At 39.9% G+C, this 16,918-nt stretch overlaps 1 protein-coding gene across 2 annotated transcripts in view; it reads left to right on the top strand.

Moving 5' to 3' along the window:
• TENT5D (terminal nucleotidyltransferase 5D) overlaps positions 1–16,918 on the top strand; it is a 48,239-nt gene that overhangs the window by 28,822 nt on the left and 2,499 nt on the right. Inside the window, exon 2 of one of the 2 annotated variants that reach the window (XM_033945680.1) lies at positions 11,915–12,034. The gene's annotated coding sequence lies outside the window, so the exon portion shown is untranslated. Of the gene's footprint in view, positions 1–11,883; positions 12,035–16,918 lie in introns of those variants that run through there. The other variant, XM_033945681.1, reaches the window with a different exon arrangement.

Here is a 16,918-nt window from a genome sequence, read left to right on the forward strand (position 1 = left end):
ACACACACATACATACACACATACATACCTCCGATTTTATATATATAGATTAGAGAGCAATTTTTACACCTTCCACATTGGGGGGCAAAATTCTATAACTTGGGACTTCATCTTAGATGCTGCATGTAGAGCACCAGTTCTATAATGGCATCTGGGTACCAAGATTACATTATAGAATATTAACATCAAATTGCAATGGTGCACTTTGTTTTGGGTGTGCCCACTTATGCCAAATCAATGACAGGAGTAAATGGCTATGTATAATGTGATACGTGTAACTGATAGTATTCTATGAGATAAGCATGTAAGTTGGAGACATGCCCATATACTATCCATGCTCCACCCACAAATATGCTCGCCTTGCAGTATAGCACTTAGGCATTACTTTATATCAGGGGGTAGGGAACTCCGGTCCTCGAGAGCCGTATTCCAGTCGGGTTTTCAGGATTTCCCCAATGAATACGCATTGAAAGCAGTGCATGCAAATAGATCTCATGCATATTCACTGGGGAAATCCTGAAAACCAGACTGGAATACGGCTCTCGAGGACCAGAGTTCCTTACCCCTGCTTTATATAGAACAGCATCTGGTGCACTTGCACATATAACTTCCAATTTATTTTTTTTTTTTATTTATAAATTTCAAATTATTTATCAAACATACAAAACTTGTACAGAAAGAAACTGAACTTAGATCATATTCAAAAAGAGAAAAAACAAATGGCTACAAGCCAACAAATATAAAGCAATTAACATTAAGGTTCAATTTTACTCAAGTCCACTTTGATCCAAGATTTACTATCGGCGAGAAGTAAAGAAAATTCCTAAAAAAACAAGAACTTGAAACTGAAGGAAAAAGTAATACTTAATTCTTCTAACGAGCTTAAGATTTTTCTTTACCCAGTCGGGTGAGTGACAAGAAGGAAGTTAATTGACATGGTTCAAAGAAAACATACTTATTTGTTTGGTAATGCCCAATGCACTTACAGGGATGACACAAATAAAAGGTAGCCCCCAAAGCTAAGACTCCTGATTTAAGTAGAAGAAATTCACGCCTACGCTTCTGCGTCTCGCGTGATAAATCTGGATATATCTGTATCTTATAACCCAGGAATCGTTTCTGTCTATTTTTAAAGAATAATCTCAAAATCAACAGTTTATCTGTTTGAAGAGCTACAGTTATTATCAAAGTCACTGGAGTAGCAATTTCTTTATCTGACGTCTCCAAAAGAGCTGAGACATCCATAGCTTCTTGATTTGTTTGTCCTTGGTTTTGGGGTTGATCTCTTGAAGGTAGGTAATAAACCTGAGAAAGTGGCGGTAAAAGTTCCTCAGATATACCCAAAACCTCTTGAAAATATCTTTTAATCATTTCTCTCAGGGCCACCATTGTGACCCTAGGAAAATTTATTAACCTTAAATTATTACTCCGTGATATATTCTCTAAAATTTCAATTTTTCTTCTAAGGTTTATATTATCTTTAATTAAAGTCTCTTGTATTTGTTTAGAGGAAATTAAATCTTGTTCAATCTTCTGAATATTGGATTTAGAGTCACTCAATTCTGCCTTAACTTCTTCCAATTCCTTTGCATGCTGAATTAATTTCTTTTCTATATAATGAAAATGGGGATTTATGGCTTTCCCAAAATTAGCCACAAGATCCCACAAAGCATCAAGAGTCACCTCTGAGGGTTTGTTAAGAAAAGTTTGCACTTGACCAGTGAAAAAATGCTCACCACTTGAAGATTCCTCTTGTTTCCCTTCCATCTGGGTAATCCCTCCACCTGCTGATGGAACTGCCTCCGGTTTCCTGGAGGGGCTCTCTTATTGAAGTGCCCTTCCTTCTAAGCTCTCCAACGATGTCTGGCTTGCCTCTGGTGGCGGAAACAACCCTTCTTCCGGAGTTTCCTCACCTCTCGGGGAACTTGTTATCTGGGGCTGCAGGGGCGGTGCTTGAAGGTCAGGGCTGAGAGTTGTATCCAGCCCAGGGAGAACTGCTGCAGACCCGCCCATACGCAGCGTCTCCTGCAGGCTGCTCACCGACATTCCAGGTACATTTTGCATGCGCCTCAGGATTTCTTCAATGGTGCCGACAGGGACTCCGGTTCGCCGCAAGGCAGCAGCGGCGCTCCGCCCGCGTCACTTCGGCATTGCAGGTAGGAGAGAAAAAAGTTCCCCTCACTACCTGTAGAATTTCTTGAATTAATCGGACAAACTCCCAAGGCGTCTATTCAGCCGAACAAGCTCGCAGCCATCTTGGATCCTAACTTCCAATTTTAACATAAGAATAGCCTTACTGGTTCAGGCCAAAGGTCCATCAAGCCCAGTAGCTCATTCTCACAGTGGCCAATCCAGGACCCTAGTACCTGGCCAAAACCCGAAGAGTAGCAACATTCCATGCTACCGATCCAGGGCAAGCAGTGGCTTCCCCCATGTCTTTCTCAATAACAGGGACTATACTGAATTGGTACGCTGATTTCCTACAAAGTCACGAATACTTGGTCAAAAGGCAAGAATCATACTCAAACCCTTGGAAGGCATTCTATGGCGTCCCACAAGGCTCCCCATTATCTCCAATTCTATTCAATTTGTTCATGAGCTCGCTAGGACACATCAAAATGGAAGATGAAACTGTTCTATCTTATGCCGATGACATCTTCCTTCTCATCCTATAACCAATAACCATCCTAATATTGCCGAAAAAATCTCAAACGATATAGATAAAATTCAAACCTGGGCAACAAACAACAAGCTGAAACTGAACGCCACTAAGATCAAAGCCATTGGTTTCCGCACCGCACAACAGAATGTCATATCTAACCTCACTCTCTCATCAGGCATCACTCTCATAATGGAAAAATCCACCAGGGTACTAGGCTGCATCTTAGACACTCTTACAATGGAACCACAAATATCTAGCCTTCGGTAAAAGACCATCTACACTATGGCCCTGATTCTGCAAAGTGCTCCAGATTGTAGGCAGCTGTAGGCATTCTACATCTGTCTAATCAGTCAATCGGGAGGCACTTTTTCTAAAAAAAAAAAAAAAAATGCTCCCCAGGCCAGGCACTCAACATGGCTTTAAATTTGGCAGCATCCTCTGAAGAGGTTCTTCTTCAGCTGTTGTACTCATAACTGTAGTACCAGCCTGGCCTTTTTTTTTTTTTACTTAAGAGGCAAGTCCATTAGTAGAAAGGAAATGGAAGAACAATAGGAAAAATATTGATCTTATTCATTGCAAGAAAAGACTGCATTTTTATAAAGCTAACTTCATCATACAAAAAAGCACTCTTATTTCTCTATTTTCATTCATTCAGGACAGAACCATCCTAAGCACCTTGTTAAGATTGTTGCTTGGCTAACCCATTCTCCTCATAATGTGATACCTTTGCAGTCAACATCATTATCTTCTAACCACTTTGATGACTTCCTCCTGACCAAGGTGGTAGCCACTGGCGAATCTTGGCCTCTTCGGCATGGTCCCATCTAACTCCTCTCTTTCTAAGATGTCTTTGATCATGCCATTAGCCTCACTTTCAAATATGTCCCCTAAAAAGCCATATTATGCTTTCAGTGTTCCTTCTAACATGTCATTGTTGGTGACTCTTAACATCCAAATTTTCCAAGTTTGTTTAAAATTTGTCATTCCGCCTATTCAGATTTCTAGGTGGAGTACATTAATAAACTCCCCCTCCCCCTCCCCCCAAATGGGTATTACATAAAATTCAACAAAAAAAACCAATCTAACCAGTCTGCAGTAAAAAGGAGTCAGACAACAAAACAAAAGGCAAATACTGCAGAACCGATGTACAAGGTAAAAGAGCCTATCTTTATTAAAGAAGATGCAATGTAGCTTTTCAAACAAATGGTCCTCTTATGCAAGTACACTGGACTCAACACAGTCCATATTTCAGAAAACACTCCTTCGTCAGGGGTCCGGGATGTTTTGTTTCTCGTATCCCGCTGAGTAGCAGCTTCACAGGACTTCAATGCTATTGCCCTTCTAAGGTCTTTTAACTAGGTTCTCTGAGTTGATGTACCTCCATATCCCAGACCCTTGATGAAGGAGTGTTTTCCGAAACATGGACCGTGTTGGATCCAGTTTACTCGCACAAGAGGATCATTTGTTTGAAAAGCTATATTGCATCTTCTTTTTTTTAAGTTCAATAAATTTTTATTAGAATTTTCAAATAATAACAAATTATGAATAAGCGGATCATAAAAGCGATTAACAAAATAGTTTGTTTACAACAATCAATATACATATAGGGCTCTTTTTACTAAGCTGCACTAGCGCTAACGCCAGCATTGAGCTGGAGTTAGTTCTTGGCGTGTAGAGGTCGGATATTTAGGTCCAGGTCTCAGCTACATTAATTGTACAGTTTGCTATTGACTCTGATAGAGAATGGATGCTCAAGATGTTTTTTAAATATAAAGTTGTTCCCTTTATGACGAATACCATAAGAATGTATCCAGATGTCTCTCGTTCCATCCAAAAGAGAAGGAAACAATTTCTCATTTTGAGACCCCAGGTAGTTCACTTAGGGGCAACTTTTGCTCTAAGACACCCCTGCAAGTGGGTATTGGTATATAAAGAAAATAGATATGTTTTCTATGAGCTGCAACAGCTGTCTAAATTTATTTCGGCTAGATTTGATTTCCTTTGATTTAATTTCCTATGCTCTATTTCAGTTTTATTTTATCCACGCCCTCCAGAATATTGTGGACTAACTATACTGTATATTAATAAGGAGATGTGTTTGAACAATTTGGTATATTATAATTATAGTTTACATTGTATTTTTCTTGTTTGACTTGTAAGAATGTCAATTATTACAATTATAAATAAAGGAAAAAAAGAAAAATATTCATTTTAAATGTGATATGTCACTATATTTTATGAGAGCATTCCAAATTTTTTTAAAAACATGCAAACATCCTTATTTTCCGCAAATACTCGTTCATACTTAGCAGTTAGAATTAATAACCCCCTCTTTTACTAAAGTGTGCTAACCAATTAGTGTGCGCTAATTGAATTAGCACGCGCTAAATGCTAACGGGTCCATAGACTAACATGCATGCGTTAGCATTTAGCACGTGCTAAATCAAGGGCCTAAATTCCACCATTCCATTTATTCAACACCTGAAAAGTCCTTCCTGTGAGTAAAAATTATTTTAATAGACTCTTACCTTGTACATCAGTTCTGCAGTATTTTCCTTTTGTTTATTACATAAAATTCAAATAATCAATTCACGAATATAGAATACAAATAATCAGTACAAGAACCAATTGAGACAAACAGACATCACTGAGACCTTCTGCCTCACTCTCATATCCACTCCCATCTAGCCAAGCTAAGCATCCCCAGCTATGCCTGTTACCATTCACTCAGTCCATGGTTTAAAGTCTTAAATGATCTCTTCCCTGATACTGGAAAATTGCCCTGAACCTCTTCTCAAACGGTTGTTTGGATACATCTGTTCTGATCAATTAATTGTCCAGTTTCACGTCTTCTATTCATCTACAAAATTACTGAGAAAGTTTATTTGTAGAAATGGCTTTGAAAATTATTCTCGGAGAGGCATAAGAGTACCAGCAGTTTATGATGCATAAATACCAGTTTAGTAAAAATGCTTTGCAAACTGTTTGTAGAGAAGAGTGCATTGCTAATCTATATTCAGTCATGCAATTCTTATGCGTTCTACTGAGAACACTAGTTAAATATAATTATTTTGAGATTCTGAAATTATCTTCAAAGCCTCAATTTTAAAGCCTGCTACATTAGGAAATGATATACTTTATTTTATTACATGCCTTAACAATAAGCCCAAAGTGAGTTACACAGAATACACAAAATAAGTGGAGTGGAGCAGTAGCTTAGTAGTTAGAGCACTGGGTTAACAACTGGGGAAGCTTAGATCAAATTTCAGTGCATTCCTTGTGATGTGATGCTATGCCTACATACTTAAAGCCCCTTTTATCAAGCTACGCTAGAGGTTTTTAGTGAGAGCTGGCACGGTAAATGCTCCAACGTTCATAGAATTACCTCACCAGCCTACGCTAGAAGCCTCTAGTGCAGCTTAATAAAGGGGGGGGGGGTGTTAATCTTGATTTGATCTTGTCATTTTCAGGGCACAGACCATAGAAGTCTGCCAGGCTCTAGCCATGTTCTCCCACTACTGAAGCTGTCATCAGTGGCGTAGCAAGGATGAGAGGGGCCCAGGGCAGTGGTGTCTCTTCTCCGCCCCCATCCGCTCCTTCCCTGCCCGCTCCTGCTATGCATGCATGCCCCTTCCCTTTCCCCGTACCTCTTTAATGTTCCCGATGTGAGCAGCAACCCCAAGATGCTGCTCGTGCCAGCATAGGCTCTTCCTATGATGTCATTTCCGGGTCCCCACCAAGACGGCACCCAGGGTAGACCACCCCCCTGTTCCCCTTACCACTGACTGTCATTGAGCCCCATTCCAGCCTTTGCAAATCTTTCCAGTACCGATGATCATAGATGATCTTGGTTAAGTCACTTAAGCCTCCATTGCCTCAGGTTCAAAGTTAGATTGTAAGCCCTCTAGGGACAGGAATATACCTGACTGAATATAACTTGCCTTGAGCTACTAATGGAGAAGGTGTAAGCTAAATCCAAATAAGATTAAGCCTAACGAAAATTCATCACAATTTACAATAATCACATTCTCAAATAACAATAACAGTACAATTATATAACTTAATAATACAACCACTAAAAATAAAACAATGAAATATAAATAAACTAAAGATAATTTTCAAATATCAAGTTTTCAAATATCTCTTAAAAGAAGAATAACATTGAACAGAACTATAGGGATCTCATTCCATAATTTGGGCCCATGAATGCAAAAGCTCAGGGTGAAGTTGGGGGGGGTGGCCGTTCACCGTCGCGGCAGGGGAGATGAGCCATCTGTCCTGCAATGGTTGCAGTAGGGGGTGGGCAGGTTGCCGGGGCCGCTGAGCTGATCGCGGCAGCTGCGATTAGCTCAGCGGCCCCTTTTTGGCATTTATGCCTGTTTTGACTTGGTCTAAGTCAAAACGTATAAGTGCTGACTAGGCAACCTGCCTAAACTTTTGATTATACCTGCTGTACGCCTATGTCTAGGTCAGCCCAGCTCCCGCCCTTTCCCCTCCTCTAAAAATGCCTCTTTTCACTCTATGCGTTTAGAGGCAGGGGAAAGGCCTAAGCTGGTTTTAGATACGTCTAAAACCAGCTTTGGTTATGGGTACTTGGACGATCAGCCTTTTTGATCGTCCAAGTATCCATTTAGGCCACTTTTTAGACTTTTTTTTATTATGAGCCCCTTAGCTTTTAGAAGTTTTCAGGGCAGTCTTATTCTCAGCACTCTATAAATTCTTATGGTATTTTTTGTTTGTTTATTTTCATAGAATAGCAAATTAAATAGATTCTGGTTTCAAAAAATGTTACCATAATTGCTATGTAGAATAAATTTTAAAGTTAAGGCAATTTTGTTACCAGATGCTAGGGTCTACCTTAGGGGTCAGAACCCATGAAAAAGATCTAGGTGTCATCATAGATAATACGCTGAAACCTTTTGCCCAATAAGTGGCAGCAGCCAAAAAAAAACTAACAAGATTCTATGAATTATTATAATGCCTCTCTATTGCTCCATTATGCGACCTCTCCTTAAGTATTATGTTAATTCTGGTTGCAGTATGTCAAAAAAGATGTAGCAAAATTAGAAAAGGTTCAAAGAAGCGCGACCAAGATGATATAGGGGGTGGAACTCCTCTCATATGAGGAAAGATTAAAGAGGTTAGGGCTCTTCAGCTTGGAAAAGAGACGGCTGAGGGGAGAGATGATTGAAGTCTACAAAATCCTGAGTGGTGTATAATGGCTACAAGTGAATTGATTTTTTACTTCATCAAAAATTACAAAGGCTAGGGGACACTCGATTAAATTACAGGGAGATACTTTTAAAACCAATAGGAAGAAATATTTTTTTTCCACCCAGAGAATAATTAAGCTCTGCCAGAGGATGTGGTAACAGTAGTTAATGTAGCTGGTTTTAAAAAAGGTTATGACATGTTCCTCGAGGAAAAGTACATAGTCTTATATTGAGACAGGTGTGGGGGAAGCCACTGCTTGCCCTGGGACTAGTAGCATGGAATGTTGCTATTTGAATCTTTGCCAGGTACTTGTGATCTTGAGTTGACACTGTGGAAACAGGATACTGGGCTAGATGAACCATTGGTCTGACGCAGTATGGCTATTCTTTTGTTCATATTTATGATATTAGATTTATTATTATTACACCTATTCAATTCCTTAAAGACACAGTTTGCTTTATAAGGAATTCTTAATAAGTGCAAATTACTAATAGAAGGGCCTATTTAGAAAATTGCACTAATAGTACCATTGTAATGCCCATCTTAAACCCCTTACATGGAAGGAGGTGTGCAATGAGTGGGGAATGCATCTTGCTGTTAACACAAGTCATGATTGTGCATTAGCTGTTAATACAAAAGGTAGAGCAATTAACACCATGCAGACAGCCACACCTCTGCATTAACTGTACATCAAGATGTTGATAATGACCCCAAGAATTAATGCAGAGATTTTGCACTTAGTGCAGCTTAATAAATGATGAAAATTATTGAAATACCCTATTACAGCTTAAGACTTGAAGCTCATATTCTAAATAACGCTGTATTGGCCTGTTGTAAAACTTTTCTTATCATAAAGCTAAGACAGAAGCAATAGTTATAGCTGTTGTGACAGTTTTGTAAAGTGGCATCTAATGTGAGGTACTTCAAAATGGTGTGCTTAGTGCCAATCCTATAATGGCTGCAGAGAATAAGAACATAGGAATTGCCATACTGGAAAGACCGAAGGTCCATCAAGCCCAGTATCTTGTTTCCAACAATGGCCAATCCAGGATCCAGGTACCTAGCTAGATCCCAAGTATTAAAATGGATTTTATGCTGCTTATCCTAGGAATAAGCAGTGGATTTTCCCAAGCCATCTCAATAATGGCCTATACGCTTCTCTTTTAGAAAATTATCCAAACCTTTTTTAAATCCTGCTAAGCTAACTGATTTCACCACATTCTGCGGCAATGAAGTGCAGAGTTTAAAAACACGTTGTGTGAAGAAATATTTTCTCTGGTTTGTTTTAAATCTACTATGTAGTAGCCTTGGTGCCCCTAATGGTAGGTGCAGTAACTTGCACCATGTCAATAGCAGGTGTAACCTGGGTGCACCTAAATGTAATTTGCAAAGCATACAATTCTTCGCTGCCCCCTCTACCTCCTGCCACGCATGTATGCCACTTCCCTTCCCCCGTTCCTCTGTAACGTTCATGGCACAAGCAGCAACCCCCAGGCTGCTGTCATGCCAACGTTGGCTCTTCCTCCGACATCATTTCCTAGGCGTGGGCCAGAGGAAGAACCGACACTGACGCGACAGCAGCTTAGGGATTGCTGCTCACGCCATGAATAGAAACATAGAAACATAGAAAATGGCGGCAGAAAAGGGCTATAGCCCACCAAGTCTGCCCATACCAAGTATCCGCCCCCCTTAATTCACCCCCTTAAAGATCCCACGTGAGTATCCCATTTTCTCTTAAAATCCGTCACGCTGCTGGCCTCAATCACCTGCAGTGGGAGTCTGTTCCAGTGATCCACCACTCTTTCGGTGAAGAAGTACTTTCTGGAGTCGCCATGAAACTTCCCTCCCCTGATCTTCAGCGGGTGCCCTCTGGTGGTCGAGGGTCCCATGAGACAGAAGATATCATCTTCCGACTCGATACGACCTGTGATATACTTATATGTTTCAATCATGTCTCCCCTCTCTCTTCTTTCCTCAAGTGAGTACAGCCGCAATTTTTTTAGTCTTTCTTCATACGTGAGATCTTTGAGCTCCAAGACCATCCTGGTGGCCATTCGCTGAACCGACTCGATCCTCAGCATGTCCTTACGGTAGTGTGGTCTCCAGAACTGAACACAGTACTCCAAGTGAGGCCTCACCATAGATCTGTATAACGGCATCATGACTTCAGGTCTCCTGCTGACAAAACCTCTACGGATACAACCCATCATTTGTCTTGCCCTGGAGGAAGCCTTCTCCACTTGATTGGCAGCCTTCATGTCATCACTAATGATCACCCCTAGATCGCGTTCTGCCGTGGTCCTAACCAAGGTCTCACCATTTAGTACATAAGTTCTGCGAGGGTTTCTCTTACCCAGGTGCATTATCTTGCATTTTTTAGCATTGAAGCCTAGCTGCCAAGTAGTTGACCATCGTTCCAGTAGCAGTAGGTCCTGTGTCATATTATCAGGTAACAAGCTTTTGCCTACTATGTTGCAAAGTTTGGCGTCGTCGGCGAACAGTGATACCCTTCCTTTAAGTCCTTGCGTCATATCTCTTATGAATAAGTTGAATAGAATCGGGCCCAGGACTGAGCCCTGCGGTACTGGGTAAAGGAAGCAAAGCACATACACAGCAGTGGGGAGGAGGCAGAGAGGGGGGCAGCGAGGAGGATGGGTGTCTGCCTCACCAAAAGGGCACCTGGGGTGGACTGACCCCCCTCCTCTAGTACACCACTGCATGATATACTCACTGTAGTTAATGTGTTGGAGTTAAATGCAAAGACACTTAGGCCATGATTATATAAAGTCTGCCTAAAGTTAGGCACTGATATCGGCATGTTTTCTAGTTAGGTGCCTTTTTGTGAATCAGATGCCGTTAGGCTCTGTTATCAGTGCCTAACTTTAGGTACAGAAATCCCTGGCATAAATTGGGGAAGTCTAAATGTTAATATGCTGAGTGCCGCCTAAGCACTCTAAGGTGATGCTGAGTGTGATTCTATAAGGGGCACCCAAGTTTTATAGAATCGGTGCTGATATCGGCGCTTAACTGTAGGCGGATTTTGTAGAATCAGTGCCTTACTGCTTCCTAAATAGAAGGTGCTATGTGCCTGTTTATTAACAGTGCATTAATTCTGAGCATTAATGACAACCCTACAACATGGCCTGAACAGGGAAACAATAGGGAACACTCATTCTAGGTGCCGTATTAGATCTGGAGTCTGGACCTTGCATGTGGATAAAATCCCATGTTACAGTGTGTTAAACCCAAATCATAGCCCATTTAGTAAAAGGGCCCCTAAATGCTTCAAATAACTTGCAATTCAAGCAGTGGCAGAAATAGAGTTGACCTTTAGTCAGAGAGTAAAGGCAATGTTAGGGGTGACGAGATGAAAATGGAAGGTAACTAAAGGAAGTGCAGTGTAGACACACTAAAGGTTATAAGGCATCGACTTTCTACAGTCCACAAGAATCAACTAGGTCAATCTTAGTCAGTTCTTAGTATTTGGGTACTGTCTGTTAAGGCCCTGGAAAGCTAGGTGGCTCGATGTTACAAAGGTTGAGGGTAAGGCATAGGATGGAGGCAACTGGAAGAGCTCAACTGGAAGAAAATGAAAAGGACCATATTCAGCAAATGTTAGTGCTATTCTATAAAGGGTACTGATTCTCGTGCCTAAATTTGGGTGCACATCCACAGCATCCTATTGAACTGCACACATATTTTCAGCATGTCTCATGGCCCTCCCATATTCCTATCCTTTTTTGGGTTATGCGCCTTGGGATTTGAGTGCGCAGTATTATAGAATAGCGCATAGCAAGATGCGGGGCCAATTAACATCAATTGTGAGTGCCCAATTATTAGCATTTATTGACTCGTTACTCAGTCTCAGGATCCTGTCCAGATCTGGGTGCCCTTTAGAGAATCAGGGGGAAAATTACTTAGATGACCAGGATATAAGTTCTTTATCTGCCAACATGTATTATATTACTGAATTAGAAAAGTTCTAAAAATTACATATTTTTTCCCAAAAGTAATACTTTTGTTGGTGTTTTTCTGCAGTTTTCCTTGGGAGGTTCTTGTTTTTATCAGTGGCATAATGAGGATGAATATTTTCACCGAAGAATCCAGTGATCCATCTTATTAACACTACTGTATTACATTTGGTATTATCCCTACTATGTAAGTCTGAATGTTTTTTGTTTGTAGATTTGCATTGTTATAAAAATGTCAATGCATTTATGGATCCTTTTACAAAACTATGATTCAAAAAATGGCCTCAGCATATGACCATTAATAAAAATTAGCATGTGATCCCTTACTGCCATCTTATTTGTAGGTAGTAAAGGCTCACATGCTAATCTTATCCTAATCAGTATGCAGTAATGTGGCTGTACCAACTGAGTTGCACTGTGATGCCCACTCTCTGCTCCCTCCCCCGAAACCCCCATGGTTTGCATTCACACATTGGGATTTTACCATAAGATGCCTCAGCACATGCTACAGTAAGCCTAAGTTGCTCTGCTTTCCCCTTATCAAAAGAGTGCAAAAATGCATGGGCAAAAATATGTCAAATCTTATCTGCTTTTCTGATAATATTTTATCTTACATACATTAGGAGGAGTTAGTTCAAATATTTTATTCATTGCTTTTCATATTCTGAATTCAGCTAGTTTCATTTCATTCAACCAAAAACAATTTTATAAAAATTAAATGGTCTCATATCTCCCCCTCCCACATCTTGTCCCAGCATTTGAAGAGGGCAGCAGCAATTTCTAATCATTTCTCTCCCACCAGGTAGGTCCCTATTTCAGGATGAGAAGGCAGGTCTTATGGGGGAGAATTGAGGGAAAGACCCATAGAAGTCTTGATTTTTTTTTTTTTTTTGCTAAATTCAGGGAAAGGAGCAGCGAGGAAGGGGCCTTTGTTCAAGGTTGGTTGCTCTCCTATTGAAAGCAAAAGAAAACAGAGAATGAACTTTTCCTTGTTTTGTTTTTTAATTAAAAAGGGATCCTTATACTAAGCCATGCTTACAAATGGGTTTAATGTACCCTAACATGGGATTTTACTGCTCACTAAGCCCATTTCTAGTGCATGTTCACATGCCAGATTCACAAGGTCATCTGCTATTTGAATGCCCAGTCTCCCGGTCGCACAAGGTCCTCTTGCAATTTTTCACAATCCTCTTGCAATTTAGCAACTTTGAACAACTTTGTGTAACTATTTCAATAGCTATTCACATTTCTAGATCATTGATAAATATGTTAAAAAGCAGTGGTCCTAGCACAGACCCTTGGAACTGCACAATTTACCCTTCTCCATTGAGAATATTGACCATTTAACCCTACTCTCTGCTTTCCAGTTCTTAATCCATAAAAGGAAATTACCTCATATCCTATGACTTTCTAATTTCCTCAGAAGTCTTTTATGAGGTACTTTGTCAAATGCCTTTTCTAAATCCAGATATACAATACCAATCAGTTCACCTTTATCCACATGTTTATTCACCCCTTCAAAGAAATATAGTAGATTGGTGAACCAAGATTTCCCTTGACTAAATCCATGTTGGCTTTGTCTCATAAATCCATGCTTATATATATATACTCTGTAATTTTGTTCTTTATAATAGTCTCTACCATGTTGCCTGGCACCAACATCAGAATCACCGGTTTATAATTTCCCAGATCACCTCTTGAACACTTTTTTAAAATTGCCATTACGTCGGCTGCCCTCCAGTCTTCCGGTACCACACTGATTTTATAGATAAATTACTAATTACTAACAATAGCTCTATAAGTTTATTTTTCAATTCTGTCAGTATTCTGGGATGTACTATCAGGTCCAGGTGATTTACTACCCTTCAGTTTGTCAAATTGTCCCATTATGTGTTCCAGAATTAACATAGATTTGTTTCAGTTTGTCTAACTCATCAGCACTGAATACTATTCTGGCAAAGAAGCAAATAATTCATTTCCTTGAGCGCTCCTTTTACCCCCTCAGTCATGCAGCAGTCCAACAGATTTTTTTTCCCGGCTTCTTGCTTTTAATATACCTAAAAACATTTTTACTATGAGTTTTCCTACAACACAATCTTCTTTTCAAGGTCTCTCTTTGCCTTCCTTATCATCACTTTGCATCTGACTTGCCATTCCTTCTGCTGTTTCCTATTATTTTCATTTGAATCCTTCTTTCACTTTCTGAAGGATTTTCTTTTAGCTCTCATAGCTTTCTTCACCTCACTTAGGTCCCTTTTTATCAAACTGCATTAGGAATTTTTATCTTAGGCCACTGCAGTAAAAGCTCCAACACTCTTTTTATTTATGATTTATTACTATACAATCAAGTATAATACAACTTTAAACAGATTCCTAATTCAAATTAACAATAAAAGAAAAAGAATTAATAACTCAGATATTTAGTCCACAATATTTTTGACAGGTTTCATCAGGAAATAAAACACAAAAGAAAAAACCTAACTACAGCGCTGCTCAGCATATTCTGCAGCCGGTTATGGCACTATCCCCCTCTTCTACAAAGCCGCTCTAGCGGCTGCTACGCGGCAACAGCCCCGAAGCCCTTTAAATCTCTATGATTACGGTTACCAGACTCTCTTGATCCTATGAATTCTAACAGCTGTTTGGGCTCAAAAAACAGGAAATTATTATTTTGATAAGTAATCTAATCTAATCTAAACCTTAGGTTTGTATACCGCATCATCTCTACATTCGTAAAGCTCGACACGGTAATGAAACATTTCACAGGAAACTTCAATAAAAAATTTCCTCCCAAGGTGAGGACTCTTGGCCTTAATTCCAAGAACTCCTTCCTCCGCCTTTGGGATCCGTGAGACATATCCGGAATATACGAACATTAGAGCCCAAAAACTGATCATTTATATGTCAGAAATACATTCTCATTATATATTCCCTATCACTTTCCAAAGCCAAAGTTATCAGCAGGGTTTTCCTCTCTGTTATAACCTCAAGTGAACTTTCCCCAAAAGTTGATAATCCATATCCACAGGTCTATCTGCTTGAATTTCATTGTAGGATTGAAGGCTCCCCCCCACCCCCCCACCTACCCCTGATTTCTTTATCTGAAGGTAATTAGCCCTTACAATAGGAGGCAAGTTTTCCGTTGGTATAGCAAGAATTTCTTTGAAATATTTTCTCACCATCTCCACCGGTGAGATCAAAGGGCATTTAGAAAAATTTAAAAGTCTCAAGTTATTTTTTTCTCAATTGATTTTCAAAGCTTTCCATTTTCTTTGCCACAAAAGTTCTTTCCTTCAACAGCTCAAATTCTATTACTTTTATTTCACTTATTTTTTTTTCTTGTTTCTCCAACTTATTCATCTTAGTTAAAGCCAAACCCTGTTGCTCGACTTTAGAAAAGAGAGTCCCATAGTTAGTATTTAAAGTTGAAAATGATACTTTGAGGTTAACATCCATAATCGATATTGCTTGCAATAAATCTTCTAAATCAATCTTTGCTGGCTTCTCCAAAACTCCAAATTGAATGGTAGTTCCACCTGAAGTCCCTCTCACCTCTGCTCCAGTGCAGGGTAGTTGTGGTAATTCTCCTACTGCACCTTCTCCAGCAGGGGTTAGAGTAGGGGACCCTCCATTGCTGAGATTCAGAATTTCCACTCTGGGCTTTGCTGCTTCAGTTTCTCCTACGCCTGGGTTGCTTCCAGTTTGGGGCGGGACCAGCCGCTGATCCGGGCATAGCGACGCTCGGCCAGACTACACGCTGGGTTCACTTGCAGACATCGGGCTCTCCCCCAAAGTAGGTAATGCTGGCTCACCCGATAAGGAAAAAACTCCTGACAGAGTCGTCTGTCTCAATCGCTGGGAGGAAACCACTGCTACTGGAGGGATAGGGCGCAGGGCTCCCTTCCTCTGTCCCATAACTACTCGTGGGAAAGCCTGCATCAGCGACGGGAGAGTTGGCTCAATGGAGCTCCCCTCTCAGGCGTCTGCACCTGATGGCATCTTGAAATCTCTTACCTCAAAGCTCTGACACTCTTAGAATTTCTATGAGCATTGGAGCTTTTACTTCAGCGTGATAAAAAAAACTAACACAGCTTGATAAAAAGGGGCCTTATTAACAGGCTGGCTGCCATCTGATCCTCCTTCCAGGGTTTATTGATAGAAAACATACGTACTTGATCTGGCCACATTGGGCACCTAACCATGTCTAACTTGTAGGTGCTGGTCAACAAAGTTGTCAATCAACCACTAGGTACCACTTACAGAATCATGCTTAGGGGTGCTTAGGCATGATTAGGTGTCACTAGGTGTCCTTGTGGTAGGTGCAGATATATTAGGCCAAGGATTTTCTGGTCTCATATACCAACACCTAACACAGATGCCTAGCAACACCCAAGTCAACCACATCTATTCTCTACCACACCTACTTTTTGAGTAGGTATCATTAAGCATCAGCATAACCCTAATTAACCAATATCTTAATTTTCTTTTAATCGGTTTTTAATGACATAGTCACTTACCAAGCCAACTAAAAAAATTATGTGCAAATTTTAGTTAGGTATCTCTAGGTGTCTCTAGGTGTCTATAAACAGAATCAGGCCCATTGTGCCTATTGAGGCTGTATCAGAGGTCAATGGATGTTTATGAAATCAAAATCTAAGAGTCTTCAACATGTAAATGTCAGAATTAATGTGTCAAGGGATGTTAAAAAAGTCTCCTGCCACAGAGACTTGAATACAACTATCTTCATATTCAGCTATGATATCAATTGGGTGTTTTATTAATCATTTACAAATTGAAAGAGGGAGGGGGTGGGTTTATAATTTGAATAATAGTTGGTATACTTATTAAGTATTATATACTTTTTCAATATTATAGTAAAGGATTATATAATGATACGTTGTATTTGCAGTGATGCATGAAGGAATATCAAGTGTGTACTCAATGAAATTGTATAAATTTATGTGATACACTTGTTGTTATATGAAAAATGAATAAAAAACTTAAAAGAAAAAAAAAGAAAGATACCTCATTGAAGAAAAATGTCATACAATGCCATAATACGATGGACAAA

This window comes from Geotrypetes seraphini, chromosome 5, assembly GCF_902459505.1.
Source record: "Geotrypetes seraphini chromosome 5, aGeoSer1.1, whole genome shotgun sequence".
NCBI classification, from domain to species: Eukaryota; Metazoa; Chordata; class Amphibia; order Gymnophiona; family Dermophiidae; genus Geotrypetes; species Geotrypetes seraphini.